This window comes from Phoca vitulina, unplaced genomic scaffold, assembly GCF_004348235.1.
Source record: "Phoca vitulina isolate PV1807 unplaced genomic scaffold, GSC_HSeal_1.0 scaffold44, whole genome shotgun sequence".
Classification (NCBI taxonomy): domain Eukaryota; kingdom Metazoa; phylum Chordata; class Mammalia; order Carnivora; family Phocidae; genus Phoca; species Phoca vitulina.
In genome coordinates, this window is record NW_022589747.1 from 11,247,674 (window position 1) to 11,270,778 (window position 23,105).

The following is a 23,105-nucleotide window of genomic DNA, read 5'->3' on the forward strand; positions in this document are numbered from 1 at the left end:
GAGCCTGCGTCAGGAGTCAGGAGGGGGCCTGTAGGTTCTGGGAGCGTGATGCAGATTGCAGGGGTGAAACCCTGTGCTCGGTGGGAGGCACAGGCCAGTAGGGAGCGGAGAGCCAGCAGCCGCTGGGTCAGGGACTCTCATTCTCTTGCTCTCGGGGCCATGCTGGGCCATTGACAGATCCGTGCTGCAGGTGGTGGGTTTCTGAGTCCCCGCCTTCAGCCCTGTGTGGGAGGGACCTGCCTGGGCTTTGGGCCCCCTCAGGAGCACTCTCGAGTCAAATTGAGGCAGGGAGATCCTGTATGTGTCCTTCTGTGTAATATGGATGTCCCAGCTGACTAAATCTTCAGCCAAAGCGAAAGCTGAAGATTTGGGAGAAGAGTTCATTTGCATTCAGCAGGTGGAGATTTAGGACTTGGTAGGTATCCTAGCGCTGCTGCTTCTCAGGCCAAAGGGGATTCAATCCTCCTGGCATCCCGTGTGTGCGTGCGCGCGCGCGCGTGTGCGCAGCAATGCTGCCCCCAGCGCCTTGGGGGCAGGACTTAGGAACGAGAGGACCAGGAGAGAAGTGAAGATGAAGGAAGGATAGCTGGGCATCTGTCTCCTGGTGTCATGTAGAAATCTCTAACACTATAAACTCAGATTTCATTTGGTGTCCTCATTCCCCAAAGGCTCATCTTTCCCTCTGACCCCCGGTCCCTGTCCCCAGTCCCGTAATCCAATCACCAGGTCTGGCTGAGTTTACTGCTCTCAATCTCACCTGCGCCCACTCTCACCTCCACCTGGTTGGTGTCCCCTCCCTCAATCTTACCCTAAGCCACATTCAGTTGTCTTTAACACTGACTCTATAGAAAAGAGCTTCCATGTTGCCACTTACCAAGCGGGTAAAGTCTAAAGCCCTCACAGGCCTTGCAGGCCGCAGAAGGAGGGTCGGCCCATCTCTGCTTCTGGCTTCTGGGCCACCTTCCATTTCTCACCCTCTTACCTCTGAATCTGCACGCACAGTTGGTTCTGCCTGAATAATCTTATTTGGCGATTTCAAATTCATTCTCTGGGTCTGAACTCAGATATCTACTTCCTCTAGGAGGCCCTTCCTAATCTCCCAACTACCAATTTGCTGACTCTCTTCCCTGTTCCTTTGGCATCCTCAACGGCTGCTTGTAATTGCATGCGCACTTGGCAGTCATGCCTAAGCTCTGGGAGGGCAGGGACCAGGCTTCTATTGTTCTGGGGGATTTCTAGAACCTAATACAGGACTAAATACATAGCAGATGCTTTCTAAGTGTGTCCTGAGTGATTGAGGAAGAGGATTAAATGCAGCATTCGATCACCCTTCTGGCGATCGGGTGCCATTTGAAGTACTAGACCCAGCAGCGGCAGGATGTGTTAGTCAGCTTTCTCCAGAAAACCGGGATCAGTAGGAGATATATAGGAAAGAGGGGGACAGAGAGGGAAAAGCAGAGGGAGAGACTGAGATTTATTGTAAGAAATTACTCGTCCGTGATTGTGGAGGCCACCACGTCCGATTTCTGCTGGAGACCCAAGGGTGAGGCTGCTGCTTAAGTCTGAAGGCAGCCTGCAGGCAGAATTCCCTCTTCCTCTGGGACTTCAGTCTCTCTCCTCTGAAGACCCTCAACTGGCTAGATGAGGCCCCCTCCCATAACGGCAGGTAATCCGCTTTACTCAAAATCTCTTGATGTCAGTGCTAACCACGTCTATAAAACACGTTCATGGCAACATCCAGATTGGTCTGGATAGCAGAGCCCAGCCAAGTTACCACATAGAAGGAAGCATCACGTGGGTGACCTAGTCCGTCTATTTCACACTGATGCGGCTGATGTGGTGCCCACCCCGCACGGTTGTGGTGAAAACCAGGGGAGTCACATCTGATAAAAGGCCGTGATGTTGCTGGGCTCCCAGTAGGCAAGGGTCTCCCCTTCTCCCCTCCCTCTCATTCCAAGCATGCTTTGCCCCAGAGGCAGGGCCACATGGAAGGAAGGTGAGATTCTAAGGGCCAGACATTTTCTGCTCCCTCCACACCAGTCTCCGTGAAGGGGAATGCTCCTGAGAAGGACACTCTTTTCCTTGTTCCTACAGGCAGACTGAGTGGGGCTCCTTCATTCTCTTTCCATCCCTGTGGAAAAGGGGATTGAAGGGATGACAATTGCTGAGGTCAGAGTTGCATCTGGCCTCCCGCGGGGAAGGAAGGGTAAATGAAACCTAGCTTGGCACCTAGTAGATTCTGTGGTCCCTGTCAAGGCTCTGGTTCCGCACAGGCTCTGGAATCACAGAAGGACAGAACATGAGATTTTGTTTCCATGGAGGGCCCCCGAGCAACTTCTCTTTGTCCACATGCATTACCACCGTATGTGTATACATGCCACTGTCCATTTGGCTTTTGTTTTATTTCCTTGAAATAGTCAGAGATAATTTTGTGTGATTAGAAAAAATGCTTCAATGCAAGACCCATAGACCTCCTTCTATTTTAAGCAAAATTAGCTCTCTCTCTCTCTTTTTTATAAAAAGGGAAGAAAAAATATTGCCCATCATGTGTGTGGCCTGAACACAACCCTCAGAACATCTTAAAGGTTATCTGTCAAGGTTTTTAAAAAGAAATATATTATTCTTAATTATTCTTATCTTCTTATTATATAATAGTTTGTGGATTTATTTTTTAACCTGTAATCTTACGCCAGAAGAGGCCACTTAGGCTTGTTTTTATTTGTAGACTGAAACAAAAACAAAATATATGGGACGATGTTTACTATTGAAGATTTTATTCTCTCTTACTTTCCCTTCCAACTTGAAAAGGAGTTTTGTGCTACGGATCGACGTTTGGCCCTGGGTCAGCGGCGCTCCCTTCAGACCAGCGGGGACTGCCTGAGAGACTTCTGGGCCAAGCAGGCGGTCATATATTTCTTCCTTAATCCTGTGTGCGTGGGCGAAGCATCAGGCAAAGGTATAAATAAAATGTTCTGACTCTACATATGGTATTTTGGGTTTAAAAATCCTTCATAAACTTTTTCCATCCCTATCAGCAGTTTTATTCATTATGGGACATCCAGCAAGTCTCCTCTGGGGATTATTTGAGAAGCAGCGAAGTCTTCTTGTGAAAAGAGCATGTTTGCCGTAGACTTTGTGCAAAGATTGAGTGCCTGTGGGAGTCATCCCTGTATCGCCTATCGAAAATTTTCAGTGGGGTTTCCCCGATTGTTGACTTCCGTGTTCTCAGGGGCATAGAACCCTCAGTAGTGTAGCTTATCATGATGGAAAAATGCTTTCCCATATCCCTTCAGCGTACCAGGATCATGTGCAGGGGCTAGTGGATGGATTTTCTCCTTCCTGTCTGTATTCAGCTTGTGTTTTTACTAACCGGGGCAGGAGGGGGGGTTCCAGAGTGGGAAATCAGACTAAAGGTATTTCAAAAATGTAAAACTGTGTCATGCTCATTTGGCCCCTGCAAATTGAAGTTAGGTATGAGACTGGGATTTGGCTAGGTTGGGGGAAAAAGTATACCTTGCATCACAAAGAGCCGGCAGATGGGTGTGTCCTGGATGGCAACAGATCTAGACACATCTTACTGGGTGGCCTCACTCACGGGAACAGAGAGAAAGCTCCCATACTTGCTAAGTGGCCCCAGAAACAGACACTGTGGCTGAGGTTGGCAAAAGCTGCCGGTGTGCTGGGGACGTACCCCGCTCTCCTCGGCAGTGAACTCTGCCTGGCACATCATAATTGGTTGTTGATGAATTTTCTGGACAAGTCGAGAGGGGCAAGCACCAGACCAGATGGTGCCACACTCTCTTCTCTGGCATCTCCCACGTCGAATCATCGTCACGTCTCTCTTGTTCTACCTGCCCATTGCCATTCACATCTGTTCTCTGCCTTGGATCATTCACTGTCACTCCAGAGGGTGTCTTCCATGGCTCCAGACCACATTCAGTACCCTCAGAGGAGGATGTGCCTTGTAGCTAGTGAACACAGATAGGCTTCAGCTTCAGCGCCTTGCCCTTGCCGAGAGACAGAGGAGCCCTAACAATGTGTTAATACATATATACATATGTGTATTAAAATATTATATATACATATTAAATGTATTAAAAATATGATATATTTAACCATAATTGGTTAAAACTGTTTTCTCTTTCCATCCCAGATTCCCCCACCTCCACTGTTGGAGTGTTAGCATAGTCATGGGCAATTGGGGGGCTCTAGCTAAAGGGAAGTCGAGCTGGGAATACATTTGGTTCGGGTTTCATAGAGGATGCTCCTGTGGGTGGCATCTGTTTCTGAATGCAGCGAGGTTATTGCAAGCCATCCTGGTGTAGGAATGACTTCTAGGAATATTCCTTTGGCCCACTGCACCAATGCACCCAGTTCTGTCTGTGACTCCAAGCAGAAGGCCAGCACTCACGTCATGACGGGCATGTCCTATGGTGTCCAACACCACAGGACTCAATGAGAAGCAAAGTTTGAAATGTACAAAGCAGGAGCTAGTCTGTGGAAGAGTCTTCCAAATGTCAGATGTATAAAATTGTAAACAGAAGATTTTGTTTTCAACAACAACTAATCACAACAGAAGTCCTCTCCTAAGGGGAGTATAGTAGGTCATGCTGTGTATTTGATTATAAAGGTACCATACTTTCTCTCTCTCTCTCTCTCGAATTCTACAAAATAAATTTATTGGAATTTCCAGGTTTTCAACCTGTGTTTGTGGTGTTTATTACCATTCTAAATTTTTTCTTTAGTTTTGGTTTATTTTCTCATTCTAAATACATTTTTGCATTTCTACCTAATTATTTAAATTCTTTTGTTTAATGGGAGCTCTCCAAACTCTATAATCTTCAGCCACATCCAAAATCTGGGTAGGCCACTGACTGTCCTCCAGACTGTAGTTAAGCTGGTCTTCTTCTTCTTCTTCTTTTTTTTCCTCCTTTTCTCTTTTAGAGAGAGAGAGGGCGCCAGCAGGGGAGGGGCAGAGGGACAGGAAGAGAGAATCTTTATTTTTTTATTTTTTTAAAGATTTTATTTATTTGACAGAGAAAGACACAGCGAGAGAGGGAACACAAGCAGGAGGAGTGAGAGAGGGAGAAGCAGGCTTCCCGCGGAGCAGGGACCCTGATGCGGGGCTCGATTCCAGGACCCTGGGATCATGACCTGAGCCTAACGAAGGCAGACGCTTAACAACTGAGCCACCCAGGCGCCCCGGAAGAGAGAATCTTAAGCAGGCTCCACACCCAGCTCGGAGCCAGAAGCAGGGCTCGATCTTACATGACCCTGAGATCATGACCTGAGTAGAAATCACGAGCTGGACACGCTGACGGAGCCACCCAGGCGCCCCTAAGCTGGTCTTCTTAAAGCCGAAGTCTGGCCAGGTGACATTTCCCTAATTTGATGATTTTCACATTTTCCTAAACTGGCACACACTGCCCTATCCTCTGCCCTTATGCCTCACCCATTCTGGACACCAGAGATACCGCACGCCCGTGGCTCCTGGACACACCGCCTCATTAGTTTCTTTGACCACATGGTTTCCTCTAACCACAATGACTACTTCAGCACTTGTTTGATAAACTTCTACTGGTCCTTCAAAATGCAGGCAGGCAGAAAATCAGGAAGGTGAGTGGGAAACCTGGCAGGACTAGAGCTGGGGTAGGATGGCCTGACGGGCTCTCGGTGTCCATACAGGCTTTTGGGAGCTGGCCTTGGTAAGCTTGGGAGCCGGGCACAGTGGGCAGCAGGAAGCATGCTACTTGTCCTTGTGGCTGGCTCCTGGCTTGGCACCAAGCTGGTGCCGAACCCAGGGTGTGAGAGGAGCCCACGCAGCATCCTACCCCGTAAAGGGCTGCAGCAGGAAGGACTGTGCCTTTCCTCCCTTTTCTGATCTTCTGGTTTGTCCTTAGTCTGTGTCCCATGGCATTCTCTCTGGTCTGAATATGGGGCAGGTTCAGCTCCCCTCCCTGCCACCTTCACCCTCCTGCGCATGCTGCCTGAGATTCCTGCTTTGCTCCTTCTTTCAAGGCCAGAGCTCTGGGAATACCCTGGAGAGAGTCATTCATTCCCCCCCCCCTCCTTTTCTTCATTTATCAAGGTCACTCACTACTTTACCCATTCTTCATTAGCCTGCCAGGAAAATGGTATCTATAAATAGCCTTCGTCTTATATCTGTGACTAAATGGTCCAACCACATGTGGCAAAACAGAGCAAGAGGGGCAGTCTTAGATGTTCTCTGATTTCAAGGGCTAGTGTTATTAGCAGCAACATTTATGATAATAAAGCAAAGCCAATTATTGTTTACTACATTCACTGAAAGCCTTTTTAGGCAAGCACTTCTTCATTATCTAGTGTGTGCTTTAATTAGGCACAGCATGGTTATACCAAATTAAGCCAGAGTTTTATTGACATTAACAGATGATTTTTTTTTCCCCTTTATTTCCTTTCCTATAGTCTGTCTGAGTGTATTGTCCAGCTTTCCCTTTAGTTTAAGGATTTACAGGTAAGGAAGATCATGCCAAGTTGCAATCCACCCCTCCCTGCACCCTTTAGAATGCACACTATGTATCAAGAAGGGCTACAGGGAGATTCTGAGAAACTTCTAGGCCAACGACAGCAAACATTAAATCTATTATTCTTTAAGCACGCTCTCGGACAATTTTTTTAAAGATTTTATTTATTTGCGAGCGAGAGAGAACAGAGGGAGACTGAGAGGGAGAAGCAGACTCCCCGCTGAGAAAGAGCCCGATGTAGGGCTCAATCCCAGGACTCTGAGATCATGGCCTGAGCTGAAGGCAGACACTTAACTGACTGAGCCACCAGGTGCCCCAGCTCTTGGACAATTTTGTAAAACTCTTCTGTGATTAGCTATTTGGGGGGGGGGTGGGGAATGAGAACAGTTTCCTTTGCATCTTCAAGTTTATGCACTTTATTTCTTCTTCTGGATGTTCAAATGGTCAGTCTGACTCCCCTCCCTCCCAAGTCTCTCTGCCTGGAGAGGGCAAAAAAAAATGCTGCAACCTCCCCTAAATCTCCAGGGCTGTGAATCTGCATAGATAAATCTGCTCTCAAATTTGCAGTCTCCAATATTACTTCATTTGGATAAGCTGGGAGAGGAGTTCTAAGGACATATCCTGGTATGCACCTGTCTTCAAAGAAAGCAGTTCACTATTGTTGTGTCAACTTGACCATGGCGGGTGAATCAGGTAGGAGTGCCGTCTCCTGGCTTCTCTTTCTCCAGGTTTGGAGCTTGACAAATAAGAACAGGTTGGAAGTGGGACCCCCTGAAGTGTACCGTGCTCAGTCAGGGCTGAGAAGTCCCTGGGACTTGCAGGCCTACCAGGTGACTGGGGCTTTGGAGCCACTGGGGCACTGACATGAGATAGACGACCATTTCCCAAATATGGCATTGCCCAGTTGGACTTGATACCAAATGTCAAATACCAGAGAATCATAATAACCCAGACAGTCATCAAGAGTGAGATGCTTTCAAGGACACTTACTGTTGTTCCAACCAAACTACGGTCCAGTTTTCAGCTCCACAGAATGCTGATCTTGCTGTCCTCTCTTGTAAGGGTTACAGTAGGATCAAGAACACAGGCTGGGAGTAGAAGATAAATGACAACTCACCACGCCTTCTAGAGAATACAGAAAGGAGACTATTTATTTTATGCAAAAATAGTTATAACTTTTATATGTGCTCAGCAGATCTATTTTGCCCCAAAAGATAAGTAGCCTTTTTTTTTCCTTTCTGGCAGATAATTAATAGTTTCTTATCTATATTTCCCTTGTCCAAACTCTGCTGCTAGGCAGAGCAGAAGAAAAGCAAGAGCATGTTCAATATACTAATTATAAGGTTATGACATTATAAAATGTAATCCAAATACAGTGGCCTCAGAGATTCTGAAATCTGTGCCAAAAATGAATTGCAGAAGGGCAGTCACTGCAAAATGTTCAGGAAGTGACCATCTCATTTGTTTCTTATTTATCCACCATTCCTGTGAATAGAGCTGATGTTACTCTTTTACTTTCTTCTGTTTGTCCACTCTTCCAAGTTCTACAAGTGTTTATTCTCTGTGAGATGAAGGGACTGCCACATACCCATGACATGGATATTGTGAGGCTAAGGTGTGTGTGACGCTTTGAAAAGCTGAATACATATAGGTGCTTGTTGGCATGTGGTTTGAGTGGATCCCCATAAGTTTGCTTTTGTTATCTAGTCGTTGTCCTGGGCGCTAAAGGGCTGAGAGTCAATAAGAAGCCAGAGAAGAGGTGGCCCAAGAGAAGCAGGCAGGTTGGCCTTAACCTGAGAATTTCTTGCCATTCTATCTGTGAGGGGAAGGAAGGCCTGAAGAAAGGCAAAGGGAAGTCCTGCCTACTTCCAAATTCTGCAGTAACCTGGCTTGGACTTTAAGCCACTTTTTACTACACATATCCAGTCTACAGTCTTCCACTCTACCAGCTGAGATAGCAAAGTGTGCACTAAGCCACTTCTTCCTAGAGGTGGATCAGGTTCCTCTTGTTTCCCTTGCTCTTGGGCTAACCCCCTTGGTGCTAAAGTCGTCAATAAAATTCAATGATTTCTTCTTCCTGTAAATCTTGCTTCCGAAAATTGTGTGTGTGTTCGTGCCGGTATGTGCTTTAGCTTGGAGAAAAGCTTGAAAAAAACCATTTTTCCATATTTTATATCCGACATTCATTTTGTCTGAATTCATTTTTATTCAAAAATGAATAAAATAAATAAAAATAAAAATTACTCTGTCCACTTTGTAAGGCAAGTCTCCCCAACCAAACATCTTATAATCAGTCACTGTATTTACACACACGCCTGCATGCCCAGCCCATCTGTAGGCTCTAGGCTAGGAGACCCTTTCAAGGCACAAGCTCTTTCTCACCTCTGGCAGGTGGGGGGCATTGTGGGATGGGGAGGTGGGGCTTCTACTCTCCCAGTGCTTCTACAAAGTCAGCTGCCTCTGTCGCACTTTCTCCTCTGGGGCCTTCTCTAAAGCATTCCACCACTCTATCCTACACTCTCCACTTCTTTCCTCTCCCTCCCCCTGTTCTTGGTTTCCATCTGTGTTCCAGAATTTCTCCACTATAGGCCCAGGCCCCACCTGCATCTCCCACTCAGCCCTGGATTTCCAAAGAGCATCTTGCAGCTGACCTGGCTACACTTTGGATGTGGCACGTACGCCATATGATTTTTCCAAATGGCTGGCCTTTGGCAAATTGTATTTGGCCAATCACTTTTTTCTCTAAATTTTTAATCCCTTGTGTATCGTAGAAGAAATGTAGTCCCGCTGTTTCTGGTTCATTTGCGATTACAGTAACTCCTCAGAACCTTGTGTTGTAAGACTTACTTGATGTTCAAGAAGTCTTATGAACTTTTTCATGGTACTTGAAAAACATTCTTCCTTGAACCTGGAAGTAGACTTTGGCAAGCTATAAACTAACTTCAATACGACAATGTGTGGTTTCAGTTCAAGGCCTAGATTAGCTCAAAGGTATTTTTTCACCCCCATGAAGCGATAGTTCAGAGTGGACTTGGTTATTGCAACCCCACAGGAAGAAATTTAATTAGGACTGTGTGTACCTGGAAAGCAAAATTTCCCATTGTGTGTGCACCTACAGGGTAGGGTGAAATGGGGTGGGGAGGGAAGCCTGGCTCTAAAGTTTCAACCTTTATGGTAATCCCTGAACATTAACAGAAATGCGGAGAATCCCAGACCTAATTGTCTCAATTCCTCATAAGAAGTCATCTTGGGGAAGTTATTAGACACACACATACACATCCGTGAAATAGCCAACAGAACTGGATGGTGACAAAAGTGGGGAAAGTGTATGGAAGGAGGTCTTTGGGGATGGAGTCACTGTAAGTGGAGCCACCTATGGAAATGATGTGTAGACAGTCGAAGGGGGGGCTGGAGTTTCTATTCCAGGCCATCATAAGAGAAGTGAAGAGAGTAGCTTTAACAGCTCTTGTTGTGCTCAAGAGGGGAAACTGGACATGGAGTGGAGTGTTAACTGGGCGTTGAGATGTCTAGACTAACTGAAAGCCTGCAGACAAGAAATTAACTTCAGGAGCAAGAGGTGGGGTAGCAAGTGCTCTGAGTGCTCTGGAGAGACCCGTCTCTACTGGCTCTGTCAAAAAGGAAAACCACAGGTCCAAAATGGGATCACTTATGCTAGGCTGCGTCACCAAACTTAATATCCAACCTAAGTGCAGTTTCAACACCCCCCTCCCCGAAATGTAGTCTTTTTTTTTTTTTTTTTTTTAGTGTAAACATCGCTTAATCAGTCAGTCAGGAATTTTCTGGTCAGCACCAATGAGGTAATCTGTCACATGGGCCCTCTCCATCCCTCAAAGGAAGATGAGGTAATCCACCTAATAAGACCCCCTGCCCTTCCCCCTCAGAGAAAGTGACCTTGTCTGAAACAACCTTTTCTTTTTCTAGTAACTTCTTGCCCCACCTTCCTTCCTATAAAGACTTTCCATTTTGTCCAGGTCCTTGGAGCTCCTTTCTACTTGCTAGATGTGGTGCTGCCCAATTCATGAACTATTTAATAAAGCCGTTAGATCTTCAAATTTACTTGGCTGAATTTTATTTTATTTTATTTTTTTTACAGACTGATGTGTACAGCCATGGCATCCCAAACAACCAGCATCTGATACTGTGTCTTTGCAGAATCAGAGTGGAAACTGGGGCTGAGCTGTGTCTGCCCTGACAGGTCCAATATGCAGCCAGTATGTATTACTACAGCTAGAGTCCATTCTGATTTGGTATTACCCATGCTGTGTCAGTGGTTAATTATTTTTTAGCTTTCTCTTTTGCTTTAAACTTTGTAATCCCATCTTATATACAAGCTTATAAAAGCATGTTTGGGGTTCCAGAGCAGTGACAAACAGAGGATTCTTCTGATGAGTTCTAATATGAAACATGTGTCTTCCACCAGAACAATGTTACAGAGAGGATATGACAGTAGTCACACCAAGGGAAGTTATGAGAGAGAAGAAAAATTAGAGAAGGGAGATCCAGTTTTATCATGGTTAGGAGACCAGCTACAGACCACTCTTGGACTTACACCCTCCCTGATCCCGCAGTGTTGACATTTGGATCTCGTGTGGAGTGAGCCATGACCCTTCTCTCCAGGAAATGAAGGTGGCTGAGTGTGCCCAATATGATGAGGAGAGGAGCTGTTCGGATAGATGTGGAAGCAGCAGTCAGCCCAGACCCTGTCTTTGTCACCTGCACCTTCTCCTTTCTCACCATGTGTATAAAACCTATGGACCCCTCCAAGTCCAGCTCAAGCCCCATCTTTCAGTGGAGTTTTCCTTGGTCCCCTCTGTCCATGTGGCACCCCTGCTCATCCCTCTGCCCTGGACACTCACAGTCTATGAAGTTTCATTGAAGTATTCTTGCATTGCTATTCTCCTTTTTATAGATATTTGTCCAGACAAATATCTATAAAAGACCAGTTACGTGGTTATATTCTCCAGGAAAAGGGTTGTTTCTGCATCACTTTGGTTTCTTCACAACACCTAGCATAGAACCTTCAGTAAGTGACCATACGTAAGGCTGTGAGGTTCCCTGAGCCTCCTGAGCCCTAAAGTGTTCCCATGTGGCCACACTGAATAGTTTTTGGGTAAATGTTTTAGCTGAATAAGAAAACAGACTCTTGGACTCTGGAAGAAGGAGGGGAAAAGGGTTGACACGGTCACAGCAGAAAGAACTTGAGAGGCAAGCTTCACAGAGGGGGTGGTTGTGTGCAGTGGTGGGGGCAAGGAAGGACACTTATCTGTGTGTCCACTGCATTGCAAGAACTCAGAGTCTTTGGGTGCATCTGGTAAGACAACATGAGGCAGCCTGAAATTGCTATCTTCCCTCCTGAGAGCATTTTTTTCCCTCTCATCTGCTGCATTTCACCCAAATGAAGATGCACTGTAGATGTTGAACCATATTCCACCTGCCCTTTTCTCTCATGCAGATAAGAACACAGACCACTCCAGTGAGGGATGCTATATAATTTAGCATCATTATCATTTAAATCAAACTCTATTAAAGTATACTATTTTTGTGCGTGAAATAAGCTTTGTCCAATCTGAAGCCTAGGACCATTTTAGATCACTACCTGAGCCCCACTATCTATATATAATGCCACCTCCTTTTAAGTTTATTATTTCCTATAATTTTTACTGTACCTCTAATTCCAGATACTTTGTATGTACATCAGGGATTATCAATGCCCAGCAAACTGTGGCAAGAGAGAACAGGCAGTGAAACAGAGAGAAAAGCAGAGAAGTCAAGCAAGAAAGATTTTCAAGAAAGTGTGAGTAGCCAACTGCCTTGTTAACTGTCTTGAATGCTGCAGAGAGGGCAGATATAATGGCAGAAAAATTACTGTTGTGTTTGGAGATATGGATGTAGTTATTCTGGACAAAGGCAGACCAGAGATGTATTTGGGGAGGAAGTGAGATTGGAATTCTCTGAAGATGGAAGTGGAGGTGAGAAAGTAGACACTTGTGAGGATAACCTTCAAGACAGCTTAGCTGTGAAAGAAAGAAGAGAAATAGGTAGAAGCTTAGCTCCTTTCCTCGACCTACCTGTGATTTCCCACTGTGTTGTGGGACTCACCCCCTCACTTTTCCTCTTGCCTGGATTCTGATCAATTGCTCCAAAATATCTGTTTTTCCTTCATGCTAAGGACTTTTGTTCTCTGACCAAATCAGACTCCAAGTCTCCCTTTGCACTGCTTCTCCTCAATAGGTCACCACGCCCTTCCCTGGTATCACACTCAGAAGAGAAATCTGCTAAACATAAAAGGCTCTATCCAAAATCCACCAAATGAAGCTTCAAAATTAGCTTCCCTCCCCCCCTTTACAGTATTTCCATTCAAATACAAATATTAGACAGGTCTCCATCTCATGCTTCTCCATAAGGAAAAGAAAACTATTGAAAATTTTATTCTCCTCTCTAGCAGGTGTTCAAGGGCTGTGTGTGTGTGTGTGTGTGAGAGAGAGAGAGAGAGAGAGAGAGAGAGAGAGAAAGACTGAGAGAGAGAGAGAATAGAATAGAATAGAATAGAATAGAATAGAATAGAATAGAAGACTAAGATGCACAGGCTGGAAAGAGAGATGCGATTTATTTAATTATTCTGGTTTCTTACTGCATTTTCTGCAGGTATGTGTAGAAGCATCTTGTGTCTTCAAATTCCAATCCAGGTTTAAAAGTTACTGGGCAAGATATAACAGCTATTTGTGCTTCCCCCCCCCCAATACATTGTTTTCCAATAAATTTTCCATTGATCTCTGGGTTTCTGGATGCACAAATTTAAGTACAAGGAATTTTTTCTTCCTCCTTCCCCCTTCCCAAGAGCTACATGTTAGTTTTCATTTCTTGTTCATTTGCATAGCCAAGACTTCAGAGCAATATTAAATAAAATAAGAAAGGATGGGCTTTCTTGTCTTGTTCCTGAATTCTCGCATTACAGCATGAACATGATATTGGCTGTTGGTTTAAGTATTCCTTATTCATTCTTATGTTAGTACAGGTTTTGCTGGTTTTGTTTGAACATGAGGAATGGGTGTTGAATGCTACAGAATACTTTTTCAGGTTCTACTACAATGCCAATAAGATTGTACCTACTTGCACCTACTGTGATAAAATTTGGAGTTTCTTTTTTTTTTTTAAGATTTTATTTCTTTATTTGACAGAGAGCCACAGCGAGAGAGGGAACACAAAGCAGGGGGAGTGGGAGAGGGAGAAGCAGGCTTCCCGCTGAGCAGGGAGCCCGATGCGGGCCCAATTCCAGGAATCTGGGATCATGACCTGAGACAAAGGCAGATGCTTAACGACTGAGCCACCCAGGCACCCCAAAATTTGGAGTTTCTAACCCTAAATCATTCTTGCATTCTTATAATAAATTCAACTTGCTCACACACTTATCTGTTGGTTGTTTCTTAATTAATTGGGTTTTGATTAAGATGTTGAAAATTATGTAAGACAATTATATATTGTCTGTGTTTACAAAGGAAAGTTTGTTTCCTTCTCTCCATTACATTGTCAAATTTTGATATAACAGCTACACTAAAGTGAAGTAGATTGCTTCTTATATTTTTCTAAGTATTGGGCTATGTATATGGCATAGTAGTTAGGATAACACTAACTAGTTGCTACTAAAAAAAATACCCCAACCTTGGGGCCTTAACTCAGCATGTTAATTTCTCAATATTGGTTGATCTCCTTTGGGACATTCATTTCTATTGCAGGGATTTGTACATTCTGGTACCAGGACTAAATATTCTTATTACTATAGCCTCATATTTTAGATCAAATTCCCCAATATTTTCTTTGCTATCTCTGCTCATTTGTGTTTTATTTTTATGTTTATTTTATTTTTTAAAATTTTTGGGAGGGGGCAGAAGGAGAGAGAAAGAGAGAGAATCCAGGGGCGCCTGTGTGGCTCAGTCATTAAGCATCTGCCTTCAGCTCAGGTCATGATCCCAGGGTCCTGGGATTGAGCCCCGCATCGGGCTCCCTGCTCCGCGGGAAGCCTGCTTCTCCTTCTCCCACTCCCCCTGCTTGTGTTCCTGCTCTCTCTCTCTCTCTGTGTGTCAAATAAATAAATAAAATCTTAAAAAAAAAAAAAGAGAGAGAGAGAGAATCCTAAACTGGCTCCTTGCCCAGTGCAGAGCCCAGCACAGGGCTCAATCTCACCACCCTGAGATCATGACCTGGGCTGAAATCAAGAGTCAGACACTTAACTGACTGAGCCACCCTGCTCATTTGTTCTTTCAGATTGATTTTAGAATTCTTGTCAAATTCCAAGAAAAAAATATTCCATTTGTATTTTATTTAAATTGCATTGAGTTAATAGATTTTTGGAGGTAAAAGTGACAAATTGATAAAGATATTACACTAATAGATTTACTAATATTAAATAACTTTCTAATTCCTGGAATTAAATGTCCTAGATCACTCTGTGTTATTCATTTAATATACTGTTGAAATTGAATGGATACAATTTGATTTAGAATTTTTACATGTAATTGACAAATGGGATGGGCATCTAGTCTTAGTCTCTGTCTCCATCTCTCCTTTCTCTCCCTTTTTATACCATTGTCAGATTTTACTATGAACTTGAGAAAATGAATTGAGAATGCTCTCACCCTTTTCTATGCATTATAATAGTTCAAACAGCCTGAAAATGATATGTTCCTTGAAATCATCTGACATTGTTTGCCAACTTTTAAAATGTATTCCACAGTTTTTGGTTTATTTAGTTTTCCTACTTATTTCTGACTCAATTACTTAGTAACTATAGACTTAGAAAATTATTTCTCCAGTTGAGATTTTCAAAACTATTAGCATAAAATTCAACAGCATTATGCCAAGGGTGGGAGAATGAGGAATCGACTGGGAAGGGGCACTTTTCTGAGTTCATGGAAATGTTTTCTATCTTGCTTATGGTAATGCTTGTGTGGGGTATATATCTGTCAAAAGTCGTTAAAATTTTCACTTAAAATCAGTGCCTTTTACTGTATACAAACTATACACCAACAAAGTTGATTTCTTTAAAAAAACCTCTTTTATATTTAGTTATTTTCAATGTGTCTGTCATTTATTCAATATGGTTGTAATTTCAGCCTTCATTTATGGCCACAGAAGAGCACTGTCATCTTACCACTTTCATGTTTTTTCCTTTCTTTTTTTAAGGTTTCTGTGCTGCTTCTTTTGTTTCTAGCTCTTGTATGCATTGTTTTCTTTCTTTATTGAAGTGCAGTTGACACAAAATGTTACATTCGTTTCGGGTGTAAAATGTAATGATTCCACATCTGTATACTTTATGCTGGGCTCACCACAAATGTAGCTACCCTCTGTCCCCATACAACACTGTTACAGTGCCACTTACTCTTCCTTATGCTGCACCTTTCATCCCTGTGACTTATTCATTCCATAGCTGGAAGCCTGTATCTTCTACTCCCCTTCATGCATAATTTTCTTTTATAATTTTTCATTAGACAATTAGAAGATATGAACTCAGTTTTCAGTTCTACTAAGATATCCATTCAAGGTAAAGCAAAAAAAACACCTAAAGATATCTGCACCCCATGTTCATTATACATCATTTATAATAGCCAAGACATGGAAACAATCTAAGTGTCCATCAGTAGATGAATGGATAAAGAAAATGTGTTATAGGTATACAGTGGAATATTATTCAGCCATAAAAAGGAATTTTGCCATTTATGACAACATGGATGGACCTTGAGAGCCTTAAGCTAAGTGAAATAAATCAAACCCCATATAATCTCACTCATATGTAGAATCTAAGGGGGGAATAAACAAGCTCATAGATACAGAGAATGGATCGGTGGTTGTCAGACACAGGAAGGTGAGCAGAATGGGTGAAGGGATCAAAAGGTACAAAATTCCAGTGATAAGAGAAATAAGTCATGGGGATGTAATGTACAGCATGGCAACTATCGTTATTAATAATATATTGCATATTTGAAAGTTGCTAAGTGTAGATCTTAGACATTCTCATCACAAGAAAAAACTTATGTAACTATGTATAGGGACAGATGTTAACTAACTTACTGTAGTAATCATTTCATTCTATATAGAAATATAAAATCAAAAGAAAGGAAGAAAACCCCACCTGATTCCTCTGATCATCAATGTCAAGAATTAGGCAGTATCACTGATTTCCCCGAGGAAGAAGGTACCTAGTAATTTCTCTGATCATCCCCATCTTGCCCAGACCAGGTACTCAATAAATATTTGAATAAGTGAATAATTAGAAAAGAGATAGATGTGATTAATTAGCCCTTCTCAAACACCAACTATGTAATGTATATATTCATAATGTACCACCTTTGGATTGATAGTGGGTTTCTCCTCTTTCAAATAGCAAGTTCACTATAGTACTGCATGTGGGCTTATGGAATGGATGAAAATTATTCATGAGAAAAGGATGCTCCCATTGTATTGGCAAAACATCAGAGGTAAGAGGTATATGATTGCCTTGATCTCAGTTTGTTGCTTGTCATCTTAGTACTAGCAGTGAATGGAAACTTTCATCGGGCCCAACATTGACTGGATAGGGTGTCAGTTTCACAAAGTGTGCAAATGGGGGAAAATTAAAAAACACAAAATAACTGTAATATCTAATGTCAAAGAGGAATCATACTTAGTCTCTGGAGGTGGAGCTTTAGTACACTTAGTATAGCATCATCCTCTCCCTACAAATTATAATTTGCAATGTCATGTGTAATAGGGTGACTGACTATCCTGGTTTACAAGGGACTGAGGGATTTCCCAGGATCAGGGGCTTCCAGTGCTAAAATCAGAAAAGTCTTAGGCAACCAGAAAGCCCACATGAACTGGAATGAGCTAGCTACCTTAAATACATACATAACATACATACAGGAACATACATAACATGTTTTATATCATACACGGGAAACAGCATATACTACCTAGCAATGAGAGGTAATGAGAGCCAGAATTAAGTTGAGATTTTAGAGAATAAGTTAAGAACTTACTATAGCATAGTCTCCACAGCAGATAGAATTTACACAGTAAGTGATTTTTTTAAATGGTGTTAGGATTGTTTGGATAAATGGTCTAATTTTACATCACTGGTAATACTTACAGACTGTGAGGACAAGGGCGCCATAATGATTACCCATCGTCACTTGGCTTTATGAGACCGTGTTGGAACCTACAGACTCTAGTCTACTGGCATGAGAAATACCAAACATTTGCCAAAAGTGCCAAGTCACCGGACCCACGGGGTTAGTTTATTTTGAAAATGAAACTGGACTTTCTACCAAGAACCAGAAAAACGTCGGAAACAACAAAAAAATCTGTGGTGTGTTTGTAAAAAACGAAGACTCTCACCCTGATCTAAACCAGACTGTTTTGCTCCTGGCTCCCTCCCGTTTCCCCTTAATTAAGCTAACTGGAAAGGAAAGGCTTTCATCAGACCAAAACAGCAATCTTCCTATCCTAATCTCCAGGACAAAACAGAGAATCTGGTCTGGAATTGAATTTGAAATATTAAAGAAAAATGACTACCAGCTTAATGCTGTCACTGTCCCATGTTTATTTTTCTTTCTTTTATGTCTGATATCAGGGAGAAAGTAATGTCATCTGCTGGAAATTTGAGCATGTTTGCATTTTGAGATAATGAGAATTAATGTTGGAGGGCCAAACTAACACCAAACCAGCCTTGTTCTTCCCATGTGTGTAAAACATTTTGTAATGACTTTCACTTAATTTGGGAGCCTGGCAGGCTGCCGCAAACCACCTAGATCCAAGTGGCTGAGTTTCTTTTTCGAAAAGAAAAATTTATATGCTGGAAGTCAGAAATTAGGGCATCAGGAGAAAAGAGCTCTGCAAATTGCTTTATCCATTTATCCATTTTATTTTTCCTCCATCTCTGTCTTCTTCTTTTCCAGCTGCTGATACACACAGCAATGATCTCTTACCTCACAGCTATTGTAAAGTCGAACCTTCCAGAGAAAGGGGCAGAGATGAATTTTCCTTAAGGAGTTGTAAACTCAGGGAACTCAGCACTGAGCCATCATCTGTGGGATTCAATTCAGCGAGGAGGCCCAGACACAATGGTCATTTGTTGTGGGGCAGACAGGAGTTGACAGGATGTTTGACTTTTCAATAGGCTGTTTTGCCAACTATACACACAGTCAGTGTGATTCGAGCATAAGAATCTCTTGCTTAAAATCTTTCTGTAGCCTCTCGACACCCATGGGGTAAATTCCAAACCCCTAACTCCCTTGGCAGGAGGCCCAAGCCTTTTCTTACAATTGGTCATCTTTAGCTCTCTGGCCTCATTTTCCTGCTGCCCATCCCACATGCCACAAGTCAAAATATCAAATGCCTGACAGTTCCCCGAACACATTGTGCTGTTCCATGTACATACACTTCCCACCATTAAGGAAACTCCTATTTACCCTCATGCATAAGCAATCACTCAGCATCCAGTAGGTGCTCAGTATATTTGTTGAAGGAATAAATTCCAAACTCAACTCCAACATCATTTCTCTGACTTCCCAAGATGGAAAGACTCTATTCTCTGTACATCCCCAATTCTTTGACTGTGCTTTTGACACAGTGGTTCACACCCAGGCATGATTTCGCCTCCCAGGAACATTTGACAATGTCTGGAGACAGTTTTGGTTGGCACACTGGGGGTATGATCCTGGCATCTGCTGGGTGAGGGTCAGGGATATTGCTGAACATTCCACACTACCCAGGGTGGTCCCTCACAACAAAGAAATATCTGACTGAATATCAGTAGTGCCAAGGTTGAGAAACACTGCTTAGCAGAACTCAGAGTTTGGAATAGTCATCTGGGGGCCATCTGTTTACTCCATTAGACAATAAGCTCCTTGATGTCAGGGACTGTATCTTCATTATCTTTGCAGTCCCACTGTCTAGCACAATGTCTGGCATGTGCAAGATGCTCCAAGAAGGAAGAAATGACGCACTGCAGAAGTGCTAAGTAGTGATCATTCTCTCAGGGATTATGAAAAATAAAGATATGACTTGCTCCAACATGACATATAAACTCAAACTGAAATATAAGCTCAAAAAAGTTGCCCAATTTCAAAGAAATGGCATCTCTCCACTTTTTCCACTCCAAAGGGATTTCTTTCCAAGGGTGCGGAACCTTACCAGTAATGCCGTGTTGCGAGGTACCTTCTGCCTTGGGACAAGTGGCTTCTACCTCATTGTAATTTTCTCAGCCCCCAACAATTCACATTAAGGTTGATGTTCTATTTTCCTGCCAACTCTCAAAAGCACAGTGTCTTTGTAATTTGTGTCAGCTACAGCATTTCAGAATGCCCCATAAATAGGCCCCATTTGGGAGCTTTTTGGAAGTGCTATTTTGATACCTCTTCCATGCGTATTCACTTGGACTCCAGCCATTTGTCAGGGAAACAATTTGAAAAGGCAATTTGGAAGCCCACCCACATGATCTCGGTACCTCTTTCTTCTTGCTGATGGTATTAGACTAAAATTGGTCTCGTTTTGACTTTACCCACCCCTCTGACTAAATAACTAGATTATGTTTAGAATAAGAACTTGAAGCAAGATGGTCCAACTGCGAAGTCTGCGTTCCTCAGAAGCCTTCGCAGGAACCTCCTCCCTGCACTGCAATTCCCTCCATAGAATTGTGGTTTGCTTGGAAACACTGCAGTAAATTATGGTCATAGTTGGTGTTTGCCATAATGAAAATGTGAGGGGTACGATATTCATTGAAGGTTTGTCTTCCCAGGAGAATCACCCTGCTTCGCTGATGATTTGAATTGGGATTATCTTTACTAGCCAAATAAAAGCATGCACAATTCTGCTTAGATCCCCACAGAACTAAGTTGACCTCAGTTGGGCAAAATCCATCTTTCTTTGAGAGCATTCTACCATATAGTGTTCTTGAAATGTGAATTTATCACATTGTAGACTATGCATTTAACTTAATAAAAACAATTTATGAACCTCAATGAATATGTTTCACAATAGCCCTTTGCTTTATTTAAAAAAATAACAAACAATTATTACATATTATGATGTGCAAACAATGGACGGGGTTTCAAAGAAGGAGAATACTTGAAATTCACATCACAGCCAAGAAGCTTCAGCTGGGACCAGCATATGTAGAGGCCAAAGGCCTCTACATGGAACCTGACAGTGAATGGTTGACACGTGGTTATTTCAGTGGCAAGGAAATGAGGAATTCAGAAAAAGAAAAATATCAGTGTGGATTAAAGTTCTCTGAGAAAGCTCATCGGAGAAGTAAAATAGGTAAGTGTTTTTTTTTTCATACCAGCCCCTCATGTTGCTTTATTTCCCTGTTTTGATAACTTCAACCCTGTCTTATTTGTATTTGTCTTCTCTGTTCGCTGACATCATCACCTTCTGGAGGGCAGAAGCCATGGCTGCCCATCGCTGGATCTCTGTAGCCGATAGTCAGTGACTGCTACAGAGATTTCCGTGCATGGTAGTTGAAGAGAAAGTGAGAACTGTCCTGTTGTTACTTTCTTATACGCACTGGGCAAAAGTGCTCAGTGTAATGACATAGAAAAGAAAACAAGATACCAAAGAATGTGTTGTGCTCCGTAGTGTCAAAGAGGAGGCAGAGGGGAGGGCGGGTCTGCATGTGTGACTCAGCACCATCTGATCCTGCTTTGCACTGTACCAAAGTCAAATTGCTTTTGCCCCCTCCTGGGCTTATAGAGGATGAGAATTTAACCTGTGTTCCCACTTAAAATAGTTTATTCGGTTTTATTCTCCCATTGGCGTTCCTAAAATGACTAAATTCAAAATAATTTCAAAGCCACATTAAAAATAAAATCAAAATCCACAAGTCCATGCCTTAATCTTTTTCTTCATGGCCTAATTCACAACTTCTTTAGAGTCTGGAATTTACTCCAGGGCAACTCTGCCAATATTCTGTATTTAATTGCAGTTTGTAGTTTGAGATCATTATTCATGCTCATGAATTGCATTGAATTTACACATAAATTTTACTTGTCTAATTTACTAATTACTGGGAGGGAGAAATGTGGCGGCATCTTAATCGAGGAAAAACATCTCAAATGCTTTTGCACACGTTTTACATTTGGCATAACCTAAAACACATTTCCCCACAAAACTTGTTCCCTTAACTCTTAAGCCCCTGAGTATTTCAATGGAAACACAATACTTTTTATCTGGATTCATTTACACTCTCATTTACTCATCAGCATGATGTGTTGTAAGATATTTAATATTCTCCAAGAGCCCTTTTTTTCTTCTGCACATTTCAAAGTTTTTCCTGTAGGAAACACTGTGTTCCAAGCCATAAATTGAGTCTGAATCCAGAAAACAGGATTTGGGGGAAGCCATAAATTCCAAATGAGTTCCAAGTGGTACTGATCTGAACTGCCCATTATCCGTAGAATGTGGTGACCAAAATGAGAACCGCGGGCCCAGAGCGGAGAAGATGTTTTGAGTCCAGTGGCATCAGTGCTCGTGCTCAGAAAAGAGTACCTTGCATCCTCACTCCCACTTTGTTGATTCTAGGACAGCGTCTTTCTCGAGAGACAGGTGTCACCACTGACGAGTCCTCTCTGGGAGCACTCCGCCTTCCGGGGTGAGTTTCTTCTCCTGGAAGTGAAGTGCTGTGAGGAACTGCCTGTCACAAGTGGCAGAAGGACGTTCCCACCCATGACCACTGATTGACAACAGAGCAGACGTAACCGAGCCTGCAGTTGATTCAGGCTGATAGCTGACTTTCCTGTCCAATTTCTTTTTATCGAAAGTATTGGAAACCGATTCTGGTAAGCTAGTTTAAAAATACTTTTATTGGCAGGATATCAAGGCCCTTCTTGGAATTCAAGGAAAAGTTGTAAATCTAGCTCCCTAAGACATATGGCCAAAAGAGGCTGGTAGAAGCCCAGTGCTATGGATGGATCGGGCAAATCACAGAAAAGAAAATACGGCTGAGCAGGTGCCCAGATGGTGTCCATCTAGCAGGGCTACCTACTGCAAACTAGTAATTCCCCAAACGGCCACTCTACCAACTAACTAATCCACAGTTTGTTCTTTTGATTCTTCTCTTCGTCAATATGGGGATTGTGGCCTCCACATTTTCATTGGTTTAAAAAATTATTTTATTCTTAAATTATTTGTCTGTGGAATCGAGCATAGTATTATAACTTTCAGATTTCACATTCAAAACGTACTATTATTTTCTATACGTAATTGATTCATGGCTTCTCTTGAGATGCTGGGATCCTTACGTGATGAAACAATTTCTGTAACTGACTCACCCTGTTCATGAGAAACAAGTGTCAGTATATTACACTGTGACTCCAAAAACTTCTCTTCCAGTCTGAAGGCTTATCATCATTGGACCATTTTTTTTTTTTTTTTTTGTAACCACCACATCCTAACCTCCAAGAAACCTGTTTCAAAACAGATGAGATAGTTTCTCTCTTTAAAATATTTAGTTTTCAATCCAAAACATATTTTGAAGTAATTGCTTGGGCAATATACTTGCCCAAAGGCATGCACATGAAGCTAACATGTAATTATTAGATAATTAGA

General features: G+C 42.7%; 1 long non-coding RNA gene across 3 annotated transcripts in view; it reads right to left on the minus strand.

The window, feature by feature from the left end:
- LOC116648564 overlaps positions 1–23,105 on the minus strand; it is a 167,802-nt gene that overhangs the window by 7,344 nt on the left and 137,353 nt on the right. For all 3 annotated transcript variants that reach the window (XR_004302541.1, XR_004302542.1, XR_004302540.1), the window contains one exon: positions 7,494–7,628. This is a non-coding gene — a long non-coding RNA (uncharacterized LOC116648564). The remainder of the gene's footprint in view (positions 1–7,493; positions 7,629–23,105) is intronic.